Source organism: Rhineura floridana, chromosome 5, assembly GCF_030035675.1.
Source record: "Rhineura floridana isolate rRhiFlo1 chromosome 5, rRhiFlo1.hap2, whole genome shotgun sequence".
In the NCBI taxonomy this organism is placed as follows: Eukaryota; Metazoa; Chordata; class Lepidosauria; order Squamata; family Rhineuridae; genus Rhineura; species Rhineura floridana.
Genome location: NC_084484.1, coordinates 26154471 through 26172326, shown reverse-complemented (window position 1 = coordinate 26172326; position 17856 = coordinate 26154471). Strand labels below are relative to the sequence as shown.

The 17856-nt window shown below is 42.8% G+C and overlaps 1 long non-coding RNA gene across 1 annotated transcript in view; it reads right to left on the bottom strand.

Annotated features, from left to right (window-relative positions):
• The window catches only part of LOC133385784 (uncharacterized), a 125645-nt gene extending 112261 nt beyond the window's left edge, over positions 1-13384 (bottom strand). Inside the window, exon 1 of the long non-coding RNA XR_009762953.1 lies at positions 13060-13384. This is a non-coding gene — a long non-coding RNA (uncharacterized LOC133385784). The remainder of the gene's footprint in view (positions 1-13059) is intronic.
• Between the last annotated feature and the right edge of the window lie 4472 nt (positions 13385-17856).

Here is a 17856-nt window from a genome sequence, read left to right as displayed (position 1 = left end):
ACCCGAGTGCAAGAACACTCTCCCCTCCTGAGGCTTCCGGCAACTGGTTTTCAGAAGCATGCTGCCTCTGACTAGGGTGGCACAGCACAGCCATCATGGCTAGTAGCCATTGATAGCCCTGTCCTCCATGAATTTGTCTAATCTTTTAAAGCCATCCAAGCTGGTGGCCATTACTGCATCTTGTGGGAGCAAATTCCATAGTTTAACTATGCGCTGAGTAAAGAAGTACTTCCTTTTGTCTGTCCTGAATCTTCCAACATTTAGCTTCTTTGAATGTCCACGAGTTCTAGTATTATGAGAGAGGGAGAAGAACTTTTCTCTATCCACTTTCTCAATGCCATGCATAATTTTATACACTTCTATCATGTCTCCTCTGACCCGCCTTTTCTCTAAACTAAAAAGCCCCAAATGCTGCAACCTTTCCTCATAAGGGAGTCGCTCCATCCCCTTGATCATTCTGGTTGCCCTCTTCTGAACCTTTTCCAACTCTATAATATCCTTTTTGAGATGAGGCGACCAGAACTGTACACAGTATTCCAAATGCGGCCGCACCATAGATTTATACAACGGCATTATGATATTGGCTGTTTTATTTTCAATACCTTTCCTAATTATTGCTAGCATGGAATTTGCCTTTTTCACAGCTGCCGCACACTGGGTCGACATTTTCATCGTGCTGTCCACTACAACCCCGAGGTCTCTCTCCTGGTCGGTCACCGCCAGTTCAGACCCCATGAGCGTATATGTGAAATTCAGATTTTTTGCTCCAATATGCATAATTTTACACTTGTTTATATTGAGTTGCATTTGCCATTTTTCCGCCCATTCACTCAGTTTGGAGAGGTCTTTTTGGAGCTCTTCGCAATCCCTTTTTGTTTTAACAACCCTGAACAATTTAGTGTCATCAGCAAACTTGGCCACTTCACTGCTCACTCCTAATTCTAGGTCATTAATGAACAAGTTGAAAAGTACAGGTCCCAATACCAATCCTTGAGGGACTCCACTTTCTACAGCCCTCCATTGGGAGAACTGTCCGTTTATTCCTACTCTCTGCTTTCTGCTTCTTAACCAATTCCTTATCCACAAGAGGACCTCTCCTCTTATTCCATGACTGCTAAGCTTCCTCAGAAGCCTTTGGTGAGGTACCTTGTCAAACGCTTTTTGAAAGTCTAAGTACACTATGTCCACTGGATCACCTCTATCTATATGCTTGTTGACACTCTCAAAGAATTCTAAAGAGGAAATTATAGGACAGATCTTGGCATGACACCAAAATAAACCCAGGTGTCTCTCATACAAGCAAAATATACTCCAGTGTGGGCAATGGGTATCTCCATAGTTTAACACGCAAACATCTCCACTGGAAAGTTTCTGGTAAATTTTATGGAAATGATTGAATAACTTTTGAATAATAATATTCCATAATTTCATTTTATTTAGATAATTTGGACTCTGAGTACAAACTTGTCACCTTGACCTTCATCACACCTACTGACCAAAGAGTGGTGCAACTAGTTCCACATACCCAAGGGGGCACTGGATGTGTATTTCTTGCAAAAGGAGGCTGCCATACTTCATATGAAACAATTTCTGAAGCAGCATGAGAGAAAACATAATAGCCTACTGTTCAAAGGGAATGAGAAGTACAAACTCCTTCTGGATATGCTCAAGCCTTTGAGTATGCCTAGAAGTATCTCTTTGAATCCACAGCCTGTATTACAGCAAAGGCAGAACAAAAGGATTGTAACACTGGAATGTAACAACCTTACACACAATCATATACTTGCCTCCCCAGAAAAAAGAGTTAAATAGGGCTTATTCCAAGGTGAGTGGATATAAATTGCACTGTTACATTCTAAAGCTGTGGGCAGAGTTGTATTATTTTCATACATCACATTGTTTTTAGGCATGTATAATTACAAACAAAGAATAAAATAGATTATAAAGAATAGAATGAATGGAATAGTGTTTATTGCATTAGTCCATAGAGCATAGCAAAATAAACTTTCATTAAAACTGCAATAGTCACAATTAAAATTCATACATAAGATAAACATTACTATCAAAAGAATATGGGGAATGACATTAGGAGATTATGTCAGGGTAAATTTAATGCTCTCATGCCTTCATATCTCCATGACAATTTACAGAAATGGAATCCAAAAACTTTCCCTTGCATTTAGCTTGTTTTTGTTATGTGTCTTCAAGTCGATTTTGACTTATGGTGACCCTATGAATCAGCAACCTCCAATAGTATCCATTATAAACCACACTATTCAGATCTTCCAAGTTCAGATCTGTGGCTTCCTTTATGGAATCAATCCATCTCTTGTTTGGCCTTCTTTTTCTAGTCCCTTCTGTTTTTCCCAGCATTATTGTATTTTCTACTGAATCACGTTTTCTCATTATGTGTCCAGAATATGATAACCTCAGTTTCATCATTGTAGCTTCTAGTGATAGTTCTGGTTTAATTTGTTCTAACACCCAATTATTTGTTTTTTGTGGTCCATGGTATCTGCAAAGCATTTAGCAGCCTTTTATAAGTAAAGAAAAAAATCACCATCGTCATCAGCGTTAAAAAAAATAATCATGGTTCTATGGATCAGTTTCCAGGCTTAGTTGTAAAAAGTAAATACAAATCAGCTGCCAATGCTCAACATGCGAAACTGTGAATCAATGCCCAAATGAGCATGAGCAATGAAAAGAATATGAATAATGTATTAAGCCAAGTGATTGCTTATTTCAAGATTGGATATTTTGTGGGATATGTTTTTAATCAAGTGACAGAACACAACTGTATTTTTGCCATATGAAATGCTTTTCGACATCATAGAAGAGGCTTCAAATAAGTACATTCAGTAGGAAGTGGAAGGTTATTTTCTCATTTATTGGCCATCTTTCCAGCTGGTATTTTCCCATGGATCCTGTACCATATTCCTACCATATCTTTTGATCTACTATGCCAAGAGATATGGAAATTTCGAAGGCTCCAGAAAGCTAATGATGTTCAATTTATTTGGTTTCTAAGAAATTATAAGACCTGTCTGTCATGAAGCTCATTGGAGGACCATGGGCTAATCTCCATCTTTCAGTCTAAGCTACTTTGGAGGGTTGTTGTGAAAATCAAATGAAATAACCCCAGTATGTGCTGCCTTGAGCACCTGGTAGGAATAGAAATGCAACAAATAAACAAAAGTACCAGAAGACTGTGATCCCAGCATAGATAGTTAACTGGTATTTCTCACATAGAATCATGGAATAGTAGAGTTGGAAGGGGCCTATAAGGCCATCAAGTCCAACCCCCTGCTCAATGCAGGAATCCAAATCAAAGCATTCCCGACAGATGGCTGTCCAGTTGCCTCTTGAATGCCTCCAGTGTCGGAGAGCCCACTACCTCTCTAGGTTCCATTGTCGTATGGCTATAACAGTTAGGACATTTTTCCTGATGTCCAGTTGAAATCTGGCTTCCTGTAACTTGAGCCCATTATTCCGTGTCCTGCTCTCTGGGATGATTGAGAAGAGATCACAGCCCTCCTCTGTGTGACAACCTTTCATGTACTTGAAGAGTGCTATCATATCTACCCTTAGTCTTCTCTTCAGACTAAACAGCCCAGTTCTTTCAGTCTCTCCTCATAGGGCTTTGTTTCCAGTCCCCGGATCATCTTTGTTTCCCTCCTCTGAACCTGTTCCAGTTTGTCTGCATCCTTCTTGAAGTGCGGAGACCAGAACTGGACGCAGTACTCAAGGTGAGGCCTAACCAGTGCTGAACAGAGAGGAACTAATACTTCACGCGATTTGGAAACTACTGTTAATGCAGCCTAATATAGCATTTACCTTTTTTGCAGCCCCATCACACTGTTGGGTCATATTCAGCTTGTGATTAATGACAATTCCAAGATCCTTCTCACATGTCTTATTGCTGAGCCAAGTATCCCCCATCTTATAACTGTGCATTTGGTTTCTTTTTCCTAAGTGAAGAACTTTGCATTTATCCTTATTGAATTTCATTCTGTTGTTTTCAGCCCAATGCTCCAGCCTATCAAGGTCCCTTTGAATTTTGTTTCTGTGTTCCATTGTATTATATGTGCCCCCCAATTTTGTATCATCTGCAAATTTGATAAGCATGCTCTGTACCTCCTCATCCAACTTGTTAATAAAAATGTTGAAGAACACTGGGCCAGGACTGAGCCCTGTGGTACCCCACTCATTACTTCCGCCCAGTTTGAGAAGGAACCATTGAGAAGCCCACTTTGAGTACGATTTTGGAGCCGTGGATCCACCTGATAGTTGTTCCATCCAGCCCACATTTAGCCAGCTTGCTAATCAGAATATCATGGGGCACTTTGTCAAAAGCTTTGCTGAAGTCGAGATATATTATATCCACAGCATTCCCACAATCTACAAGGGAGGTTACCTGATCAAAAAACGAGATAAGATTAGTTTGGCAGGATTTGTTCTTCATAAATCCATGTTGACTCCTAGTAATCACTGCATTGTTTTCAAGGTGCTTACAGACTGACTGCTTTATAATCTGTTCCAGAGTTTTTCCAGGGATTGATGTTAGGGTGACTGGTCTGTAGTTCCCAGGTGTTTCCTTTTTGCCCTTTTTGAAGATAGGGACAACATTACCTCTCCTCCAGTCATCCGGCATTTCACCAGTCCTCCATAATTTCGCAAAGATAATAGACAGTGGTTCTGAGAGTTCTTTAGCCGGTTCCTTCAATACTCTAGGATGCAGTTTTTCGGGCCTTACCAATTAGAACTCATTCAAAGTGAGTAGGTATTCCTTGACCTTTTGTCTATCAGTCTCAAGCTCCAATCCTGCCCCTTTTACTTCACGTATCCTGGGATTGTCATAGACCCTTTTTTGGGAACATGAAATACATCCTCTAAAAACACTTTGATACTGTGTAAGTTTGTTTCTGAATTCTGAACTGGGGCCTCCATATGGGAAGTTTATAAGTAGCCATACAAGAAAATTCATCTCTGTGAAAATTTAAACTAGGAAATTGCATGCCATGTACACCTTATCACCAAGTTCTTTCAAGGATAATGATGCCCTGAAAAAGAGAAAAAACACATACAAACAAATAGATTCTTAGTATATTATTCATCACAACTTCAGTGTGATACATGGCAAATGAATAGATTGCATCCTTGGAAAACCAACTGGGCCACTCCAGCAAAAATCCCAAAGAGCTTTTTCTTCTTACCAGACTGGTTGTCTGCTCTCTCAGCATTAAGATCAGATTTAAATCAATTGGGAAAATGGGCAAAACATCAAGACAATATTATTTTCTCAATATCATCCAGTCCTTCTAGTTAAGATGTATCATCCAATATTACTGTTTCCCATGATACCTGAGATGTTGCACAGTACTGGTGCACTATGAGGGGAAAGTCTTTAGTTTACCCTTGTTTTTTGGTGTAGTGGTTAAGGTGCTGGACTACGACCTGGGAGACCAGGGTTCAAATCCCCACACAGCCATGAAGCTCACTGGGTGACCTTGGGCCAGTCACTGCCTCTCAGCCTCAGAGGAAGGCAGTGGTAAACCACCTCTGAATACCGCTTACTATGAAAACCCTATTCATAGGGTCACCATAAGTCGGAATCGACTTGAAGGCAGTCCTTTTTCCATTTCCTCTTTGTTTTTTATAGGGGTGACTCCACCTGATGGCAAGGTTAGATATTTACTGGGCCCCAAGACTAGCAAAGGGCCCAGTCTATCACACCACTACCACAATTCTTACTTTGCACAAAACATCCAAAAATCACTGAAACAGGGTGGGCGCATTTATTGCTGCTGCTGCTTCTGAAAGTGTTCACTGAAAGCTCCTGGCTATTTCATCCCAACCCTATCCTCTTCTCTTTTTATTTATTATTTATTTATTTTATTAGATTTATATACCGCCCGACTAGCATTAGCTCTCTGGGTGGTGAACAACAGAATATAAAAATTCAAAACATCTCAGATCTCATAATAAATACAGCATAAACATATATAAAACAAGAAATCAAAAACAATTACAACAAAATTTAAAACTAAAACGAGTTACATATTAAAACGCCATAGCAAAGAGGCAAGTCTTAACCTGGTGCCGAAAGGAGAGCAATGTCGGCGCCATACGCACCTCTTCGGGGAGGCTGTTCCACAGTTTGGGGGCCACCACTGAGAAGGCCCTAGATCTTGTCACCGTCCTCCGAGCCTCCCTATGAGACGGAACTCGGAGGAGGGCCTTCAATGTGGAGCGTAGTGTACGAGCAGGTTCATATCGGGAGAGGCGTTCCGATAGGTATTGTGGTCCCGTGCCGTATAGGGCTTTATAGGTCAAAACCAGCACTTTGAATCTAGCCCGGAAGCATATTGGCAGCCAGTGCAAGCGAGCCAGAACAGGTGTTATGTGTTCCGACCGCCTGGTCCCCGTTATTAATCTGGCTGCCGCATTTTGGACAAGCTGTAGTTTCTGAACTGTCTTCAAAGGCAGCCCTACGTAGAGCGCATTGCAGTAGTCCAGTCGTGAGGTTACCAGAGCATGTACGACTGATGTTAGGTCCTCCCTGCTCTGATAGGGACGTAGCTGGGCTACCAGCCGAAGGTGGTAGAAAGCATTCCGTGCCACCAATGCCACTTGGGCCTCAAGTGACAGAGAAGGATCTAAAAGAACCCCCAGACTACGAACCCGGTCCTTTAGGGGGAGTGTAACCCCATCCAGGACAGGGTGTATATCCACCATCCGATCCGGGAAACCGTTCACCAGCAGCATCTCAGTCTTGTCTGGATTGAGCCTCAGTTTGTTAGCTCTCATCCAGTCCATTATCGCAGTCAGGCAACGGTTCAGCACACTGACAGCCTCACCTGAGGAGGATGAAAAGGAGAAATAGAGCTGCGTGTCATCAGCGTACTGGTGGCAACGCACTCCATAGCTCCTAATGACCGCACTCAACGGCTTCATATAGATGTTGAAAAGCATGGGAGACAGAACCGAACCCTGCGGGACTCCACATTGCGGAGCCCACGGTGTCGAGCAATGTTCCCCAAGCACAACCCTCTGGAGACGACCCGCTAAGTAGGAGCGGAACCACTGCCAAACAGTACCCCCGACTCCCAACTCCGCAAGCCTCTCCAGAAGGATACCATGGTCGATGGTATCAAAAGCCGCCGAGAGATCAAGAAGGATCAACAGAGTTACATTCCCTCCGTCTCTCTTCCGACATAGGTCATCATACAGGGTGACCAAGGCTGTCTCAGTGCCAAAACCGGGCCTAAACCCCGATTGAAATGGATCTAGATAATCCGTTTCATCCAATAGTGCCTGGAGCTGGCCAGCAACCACTCGTTCCAAGATCTTGCCCAGGAATGGAACATTTGCTACTGGTCTGTAGCTGTTGAAATTTCTGGGTCCAAGGAAGGTTTTTTCAGGAGTGGTCTTACTGCTGCCTCCATCAGACAGCCCGGGACCACTCCCTCTCGTAAAGAGGCATTTATCACTTCCCTGGCCCAACCAGATGTTCCATCCCTGCTAGCTTTTATTAGCCAAGAGGGGCAAGGATCTAGTACCGATGTGGTTGCACGTACCTGTCCAAGCACCTTGTCCACGTCCTCGAGCTGAACCAACTGAAACTCATCCAGTAAAACATGACAAGACTGCGCTCCGGATGCCTCACTCGAATCATCTGCTATAAACTGGGAGTCTAAGTCCCGGCGGATGCATAAGATCTTATTCTGGAAGTGTCCAGCAAACTCATTGCAGTGGACCATCGATGACCCTACCATGTCCTGAGGGCAAGTATAGAGTAACCCTCGGACAACTCTGAAAAGCTCCACTGGGCGGAAAAGAGATACCTTAATAGTGGCAGAGAAATATTGTTTTTTCGCCACCCTCACCGCTTCCAAATACTGCTTAGTGGAAACACTTACCAGCACATGATTGCATCCATCGGGAGTTCGTCTCCACTTCCGCTCAAGCTGTCTCCTATCCTGTTTCATCGCTCTCAGCTCAGGGGTATACCACGGAGCTGTATGAGCTCTACACAGGAGAGGGCGCACAGGAGCGATCGTATCAACAGCCCGAGTCATCTCCGCATTCCACAGTTCAACCAGGGCTTCGATAGGAGCGCCAGTCTTATCAGCCGGAAAATCCCCCAGAGCCCTTTGAAAACCTTCAGGATTCATTAGTCTCCGGGGGCGGACCATTTTAATAGGTCCCCCACCCTTGCAGAGGGGAAAAGCCACTGTAAGTCTAAACTTCAGCAAGCGGTGATCTGTCCATGACAACGGGAGAGATGTAAAACTCCCCACATCCAGATCACTATCCCCATGTCCAGTTGCAAAGACAAGTTCTAGAGTATGCCCCGACACATGTGTTGGGCCGCTGATATATTGAGACAGCCCCATGGTTGTCATGGAAGCCATGAAGTCCTGAGCCGCCCCAGATAAAGTAGCCTCAACGTGGATGTTGAGATCTCCCAGTACCAATAGTCTGGAGGATCTCAACAGCACCTCCGAGACCACTTCCGTCAGCTCAGTTAGGGAAGCCGTTGGGCAGCAAGGTGGGCAGTACACCAACAAGATTCCCAGTCTGTCCCTCTGACCCAACACTAGGTGCAAACACTCCAGACCAGTAACTGCATGGACATGGTGCTTGATGAGTGAGATGAAACTCTTATAAACCACAGCAACCCCACCTCCCCGACCCTCGGATCTACCATGATGCTGAACCAAGTACCCTGGTGGGCAAAGCTGAGAGAGACTAACTCCTCCCTGCTCACCCACCCAGGTCTCGGTTATACATGCCAGATCGGCTGCTTCATCCACAATCAATTCATGGATGAGGGAGGATTTATTTTGTACCGACCTGGCATTTAAAAGCAGCACCTGGAGATCCGAGAGTTGGCTGATAGGACAACCGACAACCCTGCGGGTGTGAGAAGGACCGGAACAAGGCACAGCCATTACATGTCTGGGCCGCATTCCCCTTACCTGGCATGTCCTTCTCCCAACGCCATACCTCCCTCTGCCCGTCACTACACTAATTGGGGCCCCCTCCAGTCCCCCCGATGGGCGAGAAAACCTCTCTCCTAGGCACATGATAGAACTTAAATACCCAAAAACTTAAAAACAATAAAATGAAACAATATACACACACACACTCTCATACACATCAAACGCACTTACATATACATAACAAGGACCAAACATACATATATACATTCATACATTTCATGGTTCTGTTCCAATTACATTTTGTGTGAAGCCCCATTTTCCACTCCAAGCCTCCCTCTTAACTCAAAGAAAGTAAGCTGTTAAGGGGCACTTTCAAATAATATATATGATTCCTGAGTACAAAGTACTGATGTGGGTCTGGACACACATCCATCTTGAAATCACACAGGGTCAGGAGCCAGGCTGCCACTTGCATGTCTTTTAAAGAGAGAAGCATCTACAAATATATGTCTGTATGTGCAATTCAACTGAGTATTTTGCACAAGGGAATCATACACTTATAATTACAAAAAAAAAGGAATCATTTGAAGTGTACCAGAGATTAATCAGGAAGTTTGTTGCCAAGACAGTGATATATCTGCTTCTTGGTAATGGTGAAGTCCCAGGCAAAGATTTCAGATATGTTCATTGTCATAAAAAATAAGGAGGTCAAAGAGAGCAGCGAAGCAATCAGTGAGAGAAGGGAATCGTGTCAAATGTATGGGAAAGATATTTGGCCAGCGGAGAGAGACAGATAGCAGGTGCAAGTATTCAAGTTGAAAATAGTCATTGAAGGAGAAAATAGAAAGCGATGCACTTGCGGTGATGACTGCCAGGATCATTTTAACTGTTTCTGCTTGAGAACAAGCACTGTGAATCTTGAAAGCATGCTTCCTCTGAAGAGCAGAAGAGAGTTGGCAACAGCTAACACTTTACCTGTGGTATCTCTTCCAGGATAATTCAACAAAGAGAAAGACTAAAGATGAATACAAAAGCTAATTGATGGTTCCTCAAAATTTTCATAGTTGTGGCACAACTTTTTTTATATAAATTAACACTGGGGGCACATCTCACTCTAACACTGAGAGAAAAATACATATATTAGCTCTCATTTAAATTTACATCAGTAAATATAGCCTGCCTGTGTCCATCCCTCCCCTTTGCTCAGACCATTAGGGCTTAGTGGTGGAGCCTTTCTTTCTGGGCAGTGGGAATGCTGCTGGGATTTTCTAGTGCATGGGCAGCATTAGGGAATCCCAGCACATCTTTTTTTGCTCAGTTGGAGGTCACTGCTCATTCACTGGCAAAGAAGATGTGAGATCAACGATGCACGGGTCTTCTCCTACACTGAGGGATACAGAGTAGTGGAAACATCAAACATGGTGGTTTATTTTTTCAAAGCACACTCCAACCCCTTTTGTGACACATTGGTATGTGTAACGTTTGTGGCAGATCCATTCCATGATCCACGCCAGTTATCCATGCTCTGGTAACCTCTAGATTGGACTACTGTAATGCACTCTACGTAGGGTTACCTCTGAAGACGGTTCGGAAACTTCAGCTGGTGCAGAATGCTGCGGCCAGAGTTCTTACTGGGATTAAAAAATATGATCATATAACCCCTGTCCTGGCCCAGCTGCACTGGCTACCAATATGTTTCCAGGCCAGATTCAAAGTGTTGGTTCTTACCTATAAAGCCCTTAACGGCATTGGACCGCAATACCTGGTGGAACGCCTCTCCCGCTATATACCTGCCCGTTCACTACGTTTGACATCGAAGGCCCTTCTCCGGGTTCCAACGCATATGGAGGCCCGGAGAGTAATAACCAGAGCTAAGGCCTTCTCAGTGGTGGCCCCCGAGTTATGGAACGCCCTCCCTGATGAGATACGCCTGGCGTCTTCTTTATTATCTTTTCGGCGCCAGGTAAAGACCTACCTCTTTGCCCAGGCATTTTAATTTAATTTTATTTTAATTTGTCTTTGTCTTGATTTTGTTTTTATATTTTACAGTGTATTGTTATCATGTTTACTGTATTTTAATCTGTTTTTACCTTTTGTACACCGCCCTGAGAGCTAGAAAGCTATAGGGCGGTTTAAAAATCTAATAAAATAAAATAAATAAATAAATAAATAAATAATTTCAGAATGTCCTGCATTAATCATAGAACACAGGACTGTCAGAACAAGGGGGATTCTGCAAAGAAGAAGAATTCAGACTGCTTGTGTCTAGATATGCAAGGAAGGGACTATGAAATAAAATGCTACCTCTGTTAAGCTTCGTTGGATCCAGATGTTTATTTCTAAATGTCACAGGCCTCTGAACACAACAGTAGCTCTTAACACAGTTTAGAAAATCACTAAACTGAATCTATCAGTAACCACGGAATACAAGAAGGAAGCTGTTAATTCAGTGTTTCACTTTATATTTGCCAAAAGATGGACAACAAATGGAAAAGTAATAAGCGTTGGAGTTGTCAGAGATTAGCACATAGACCTCATTCTGAATTTGTTCCTGCTAATCCTTATCAAGGGCGGCAGAGCTTAAAACATCAAAACGGCTGCTGAAGGCTGGATAGGTTAAATTATCATAAATGTGATATAAGTAAGAGGTGTTTTACAGCATGGTCAGGAAAAGCTTTAAAAGGCAAGGAGAGACAACAGGTCCCATGTGGCATTTGAAATCACAACCCAGTTGTGTTATCTCTGCCAAGTGTACAACACAGCACTCTTGCTTCCAAACTGCCTTTTTCAAGTTACCGGATTTGTAGTAATCTCAACCAGGGCATGCATTTGGAAGTTTGATGAGACTCCCATGAGGCACTCCATGGGCCAAACGCCCACTGATATGAAGAAGTGGAAAACAATCTGTTGCGATTTTCTAGTCATCTCTAGATTACTTAACATCACACACTCGATCTGAAAGGTACATGAGAAGGAAATAGTTAAATAAACCAGTTGTAGGTTTACTACTGCAGCAGTGCAACAAAGACAAAACAGAGACCTGGAACAGCTTTGTGTTGTTGTTTTTCCTGGAAAAATAAGAGAAATAGAAGTCTATAAAAATGGCTAGAACTGCAGTAGCAGAAATCTTCAGCCTCAGATAGACAGAAATATGCTTGTACATCTCTAACATTTTCTGTATGAAAACTAGCTGAGCTAGCCCAGGATCTTCTAAATGAGGCTATGACGAATGAAGAAACGCCAGCATCTTTTGACCTCTGCATCACTAGCTTGTCTGCAGAAGGTATTGAGATCTTAACCTCATCTCATCAGCATCTTAATAACATTCTGATTAATGCAGGAAGCTTGTAATGACAAATATATTACCCACAGCAATGAAATGAAATGAAATAGGCTTTGAAATCTCTCCTCTTCCAGTTCTACAAAAAAGATGTTTGCATTTTTTATGATTGATTGGGGAAGATAATACAGCACACGTGGCATTCTGAGGACCTCAATGCATTTCTGGAATTTTCTGTGGAAGTGCCAGTCCCACATCTGCTTCTGTCACTTTCACCATTTATGGTTCAGTGGCAGGGAGGGGAGGGGAACAGGGAAGCAGCTGACTACATAACCTTAAGAGCATCTATTTTAACTAATTCAGTTACTGGACTGGATATAACTCCCCTTCATGCAGCTGCTCCAGTCACGGCTGTCATTTTTTAAAAGTTGCCCATGCAAGGCAAAATCTTTGAAACCCCAAGGGGTACATTCATACTTCATAAAACTGGCTGCAGATCAGCCCAATTTCATGCCATGTGGCTTCACTGTATATAAGACAAGGTGGTGTTTGGTTTGTCAGTGGGTGGTTATGTGTGCTTTAAAGTGTGCACACGCATGCATGCACACACACAGACACACACACTCACTGTAGCAGGCATAGCTACTCAGCTTTTTATTCCCTCAGTCTCTTAAGTCTAAGGCATTTAAACAACTTGCTGATGGTCCTGTTTTATCTGCTTGCCATTTTATTATTGTGTGTTTGTCTATTGTGACATTTTAATTGTGCAAACCACTTTGGAAACAATCTTAGTAAAGGGTGGCATAGAAATGTTTCAAATAAATAAATACTCACCAAAAGTGCCATTAAGGAAATAGAGCAGCTCCTCTTCCTGCCCCTGCCCGCGGTTTTAGGCTGGCTGTCATTCCTCAGAGGCATCTATAACTTTGGTCAGCTCACCAGCTCGACACACCAAGTGCCTATTGTCACCAAGCCAGGGCCATCAAACGGCCCTTGGGATCCCCAGTGCACTCCAGAAAAATTCCTGAACCATCTTCAAGGCAGGAAATAATGGTGTGAATATGCCTATTTATTTATGTATTGCTTGCTTGCTTGATTTATATCCTGCCCTTCCTCCCAGCAGGAGCCCAGGGCTGAACTGAATGACCAGCAGTGGTTGCTACTACATGTCAGAGTATTTGTGTCTTCAGTCCACTTAAATTAGCAGAGCAGGTTTCAAGTAACGTGGATTGTTTTTCAACCAAGAGTGTTGACTCTGCAGAAGGAGAAGGAGATAGCAGGGATAGGCTGGAAGGATGTTTAGAGTGACACCATTAAGGCCAGACTTGGGGGCTCAAGTCTTGGAATCCACAGCCCGAGGCCCCGCAAACAACTACTGGAAACAGCACCAGACAACAGCAGGTGGCAACATAATGGAAAATAATTGTGGAGTTAGCACCTAGCATGGGTAAGCCTAGGTTGACATCAGTTTTCTTTTGCTTCTTTTAGTCATGTAGCATCAAACATGTTGCTCAGTGAGGTGCCTATTGAACTGGCATGAGCTGCACCCACCATCATCTTCATTTGCCCAGAGCACCTGGGAAATGAAGATAGTGGTGGATGCACCAGCACTTTGCTGACCAATGTGGCCAGTGCTGGGGGCCACACAATTAAAAAAATAAGACCCCCCCAAAAGGAAAAGGTAAACCCATTGGGGAACAGAGTGGGAAGCAAGCAACCATGGTAGCGGGTCAGGGGGAGAAAGCAGGGTGGGAGTGGGCTGGCAAAGAACTCAGGGTGGCAGCAGCAAAAGAGCCAGGACAGTGCAGGGCAGGAGGGTACATCGTATACCCTTTCAGACCATTGGTTCACCTATCTCAGTATTGCCTATGCTGGCTATGAGCAGATCTTCGGGATTTGGAGATGCCAGGAATTGAACTTGGGACTTTCTGCATGCAAAGCAGATACTCTACACAAAGCTAAGGCCAGGGGAGGGGGAGGCTTGCTCAGGGTCCCCTCAAGCCTGGCTGTCCTCTTGAGCAGGAAGAGCTCTTTTGGAATGTTAAGCAATTTTGGAGAGCAAGCAAGGAAGGAAAACTGGGATTATGGGGAGTTATTAGTTGTAGGTGATGTTCAGCTAATAGTGAGGGTCCCCCTGTGGCAGCTACCCTGTGATTTGCCTGCCTAGTTCTAATCCAGGGATGGGGAACTTTCTCTGGACTGTGGCCTAGGTAGTATTTATACCCAGAGTGGGGGAGCCTATGGCACTCCTGATGTTGCTGGACTTCAACTCCCATCAGCCCCAGCCAGCACGGCCTGGAGTCAGGAATGATGGAATTTGTAGTCCAACAATATCTGGAGGGCCACATGCTCCCCCACTCCCGATATATACATTTCAGTTTTGCTCTCCTACATTTTTATGCTTGAAAAATAATACTATATATCATAAAACTTATAACCACCAGAGTATGAATGGAAAAGTAACTACAGGTTTGTTTTAAATTATAGTCATAAACTGCAGCTGGAAAAAGTATGTTACCTCTGCTCTGAAAACCATGATGAATGGAAATACAATTTGCTGAATTTTAAAAAGCTGATGATGGACACAGTGTTCAGTTTTTTGTTGACTCATTCCATTAAAGCATAAATACTCCCTCACCATAGGAAGTTAACATTCTCCAGGCCTGTCAAGGATTTCAGGCAAAACCTTGTCACGGTCACACAGGCACGCCTCATAAAGATTTGCTAAGGTCACCAGCTCACAGGCCTGTGCACAGGATATAAACCATGCTGCCAAAGTGTCAAGCTCCATATGGGTTAAAGTTAAAGATTTAACTGAGGGGTCTAAAGCTAAAATAAGTGGGGGGGTTACAATACTTCTCTGTTAATTAATAGACACAGACAAAGAAAATGATACAGTGCATAATGATGAAGAATAAATTAAGGATCCTTAATGCTATGCCAAGGTTAGCTTGCATAACTGCAAAAGAAAGATAATAATTTAAAGAATGTTATAGGCAAAAAAAAATAGCATAGTTATTTTGTGAAATAACTACTCAAAAATCAAAGAATATAAAAAAAAACCAAAAGAGACACTAGTTTGGATATCAAGAATTAACACATAAGTGGTACTCACCTGAGCAGAAACAATTCTTGAAGCATAGATAATAACTTTACATTTCATGAATGGAAGGAACTGCCATTCACAGGAAGATATTTGCACTCACAGAAGGATCCTTTCTGCTCCCAGGAAGACTTCTCCTGTGAATGCAGCTCTCACTGCATGAAAGGAAGTGCCCTCCATGAATGGCGTAGAAAAGAAAATGGTCCAATACATTCTAAGTTAAACAAACATGTTTTTGGTAAAATGTTAGACAAAAGATAGTTTGAAATATCAATCAATGTTTTGCTCATCTAGTGAAAAGATTACAAATGCTGTCCATTCTGCTCTTCATCCAGGATATTGGGTTTCATCCTCAGGAAAATCCTCAGGGAGAGTCAGCCCTACAGTATATCAAGGTGAAGCAACTTGCTTTGGACAGCACAAGGGAAATGAAGGCAGAATTGCTGTTTAACAACAGAATCCAAATCCAAGCTCTGCCTGGATGAATTTGGATTTGGTGGATCTTGGGCTTTCCCAGCTCAGCTGGGGCGCAGCCAGGACTACGCCAGTGTAATTCCTTCACCACCGGCTGATCTGGGGTTCAGCTGGTGGAACAAGCCAGCATAAGTCCTAAAAAAAGGGTGTTCTGGGAGCAGGACAGGGCAAGGAGAGATTTATACCTATTCCAACCCCTTTCAGTTTAGTCATGTCACCTAGGTTGTAGCTGTGAACTCTCTTTGAAGCCAATTTTTTTTTTTAATTTAAAAAAAGGGCACTCAGGCGGCCCACATAAGGTTTCACAGTAACAAGGGAAGAGTTTGACTAGTGTCATGTTTGTGCCCCAGTTTTCTGAAGAGAGAGGTGGAGACGCAGTAGAACCAGCAGAACAGTGAATGTGTTTCTACCCCTAGTTACAACCCAGTGGAATTTAGGCAGCAAAAAGGGTGGCGTAAGTCACATTCCTCCAATTTCTTCCTGAATTCAGTTTGGAAGAGGGGTAAATTACACCAACTTTTTATATTTAGGATTGCTGTGTAAATGACACAACAATCCTTTTTAAAATGTTGCCCTACTAGGTGGAAGAGCAGAAGAACCTAGGGCTAGAGAGAAACAGCAATTTCATAAAAAAAAATTAACCCAGTAATTCATTGCCTTCCATGTTGTTTGGTTGAATCATTTCACCAATGCATCAGCAGGAATAAGCACACTGAATGGGATTTACTTTTGATTAAATATGCATAATCTCTGGTCCCCTTCTTGCCCCTTTTCCCCCAAATGGCATAGAATGTTTTTAAATCTTTAGGTTTACTTTTGAGTGAAAAACTTTGCATTTTTGTAAGACTTTTTAAAATAAAATTAATCCAAACATTCAAAAAACATTTCTACTGGTACTTCAGAATCAAAACTAAGGTCACATGGAATGGCATACTATAACTTTATATTTTTAACAAGCCTGCTTCCATCACTACTCTTTCTTTGGAGAGGTATTTAAAATGGCACCTCACTAACAAAATGAGCTGCTGCAGGAATTATCTGCCCACTGTGTTAAAAGGGTGTGTTTTCCTGTATATATTCAACTGTTGGTCACTATAGTGGCGGCCTCCAGTGAGTTGCAAAGAAGGCAGACATTTTTAAAACATTGGGAGCTCTTCTGAATTTTCCAAAATGCAAAAAGCACCACAGAACAGGGGTTTTTTTGGGGGAGGTAACAAAATGGTGGCCACTCCAATTCTCTTCTTCCCACAATACTTTCACTTCAGCCCCCTTCCCCCAGTATAGCTGGGACAAACCAGCTGATTTCAAATGGCTGAGAGATGGCCCTTGTCAATTTGGTATAGTCCCTTATGTTGGGGGCCCCATTTAGGCTCTGCTTCAGGCAGTAAAATGTCTTTGGTCAGCAAAGTGTTCAGGTATTACATTCAGGGAGAAGTTTTAAGTCAGTGTTAGTATCAGGCCTATGTATGCTATTCACACCTCACTACAGGAAGAAAATAGCAAATTACTAGTGCTTTTACCTGTTATTTGAATATGACATCTCCCATACCACCTTGTTTAAAAAACAGTCTTTCTGGAGATAGATTGTGTGGCTAGAGTGATACAACCTAATTCTTTGTTTTCTCCCAACAGTAAAGGGGGAAAGAGTTCAAGATCCTGAAGCTCAAACTACCTTGTTACATGGAGTACCAAGCTTCCTTCGTCTGCCATTTTTTCTTTAATCAAGAGCAACTCAGGCAGGCTGTGACACAAGGTGGAGAAAGAGATACTTAGCTGTTCCTTCTCTTATCATTTTCCAGATCAAAATCACTTTCCTCAAGCTATTTGGATTGTGCATTTTTTCATGGGATGGAAGATATGGGGACCCTGTATCTTTTCCACTGTGGATGAAAATGGGGGGGGGGAGGTGATTTTGATGTAAAAAATGACCTGAAGTGAAAAGTGTCAAAACAAGGTGTTTTGAATCTGAGTAGGGTGTGTGGATCTGTCCATTTCAGTTTCTAGTTTTTTCCCATTTTTCCAGTGTAAAGTTCAGTTGTCCAGGTTTCTCAATC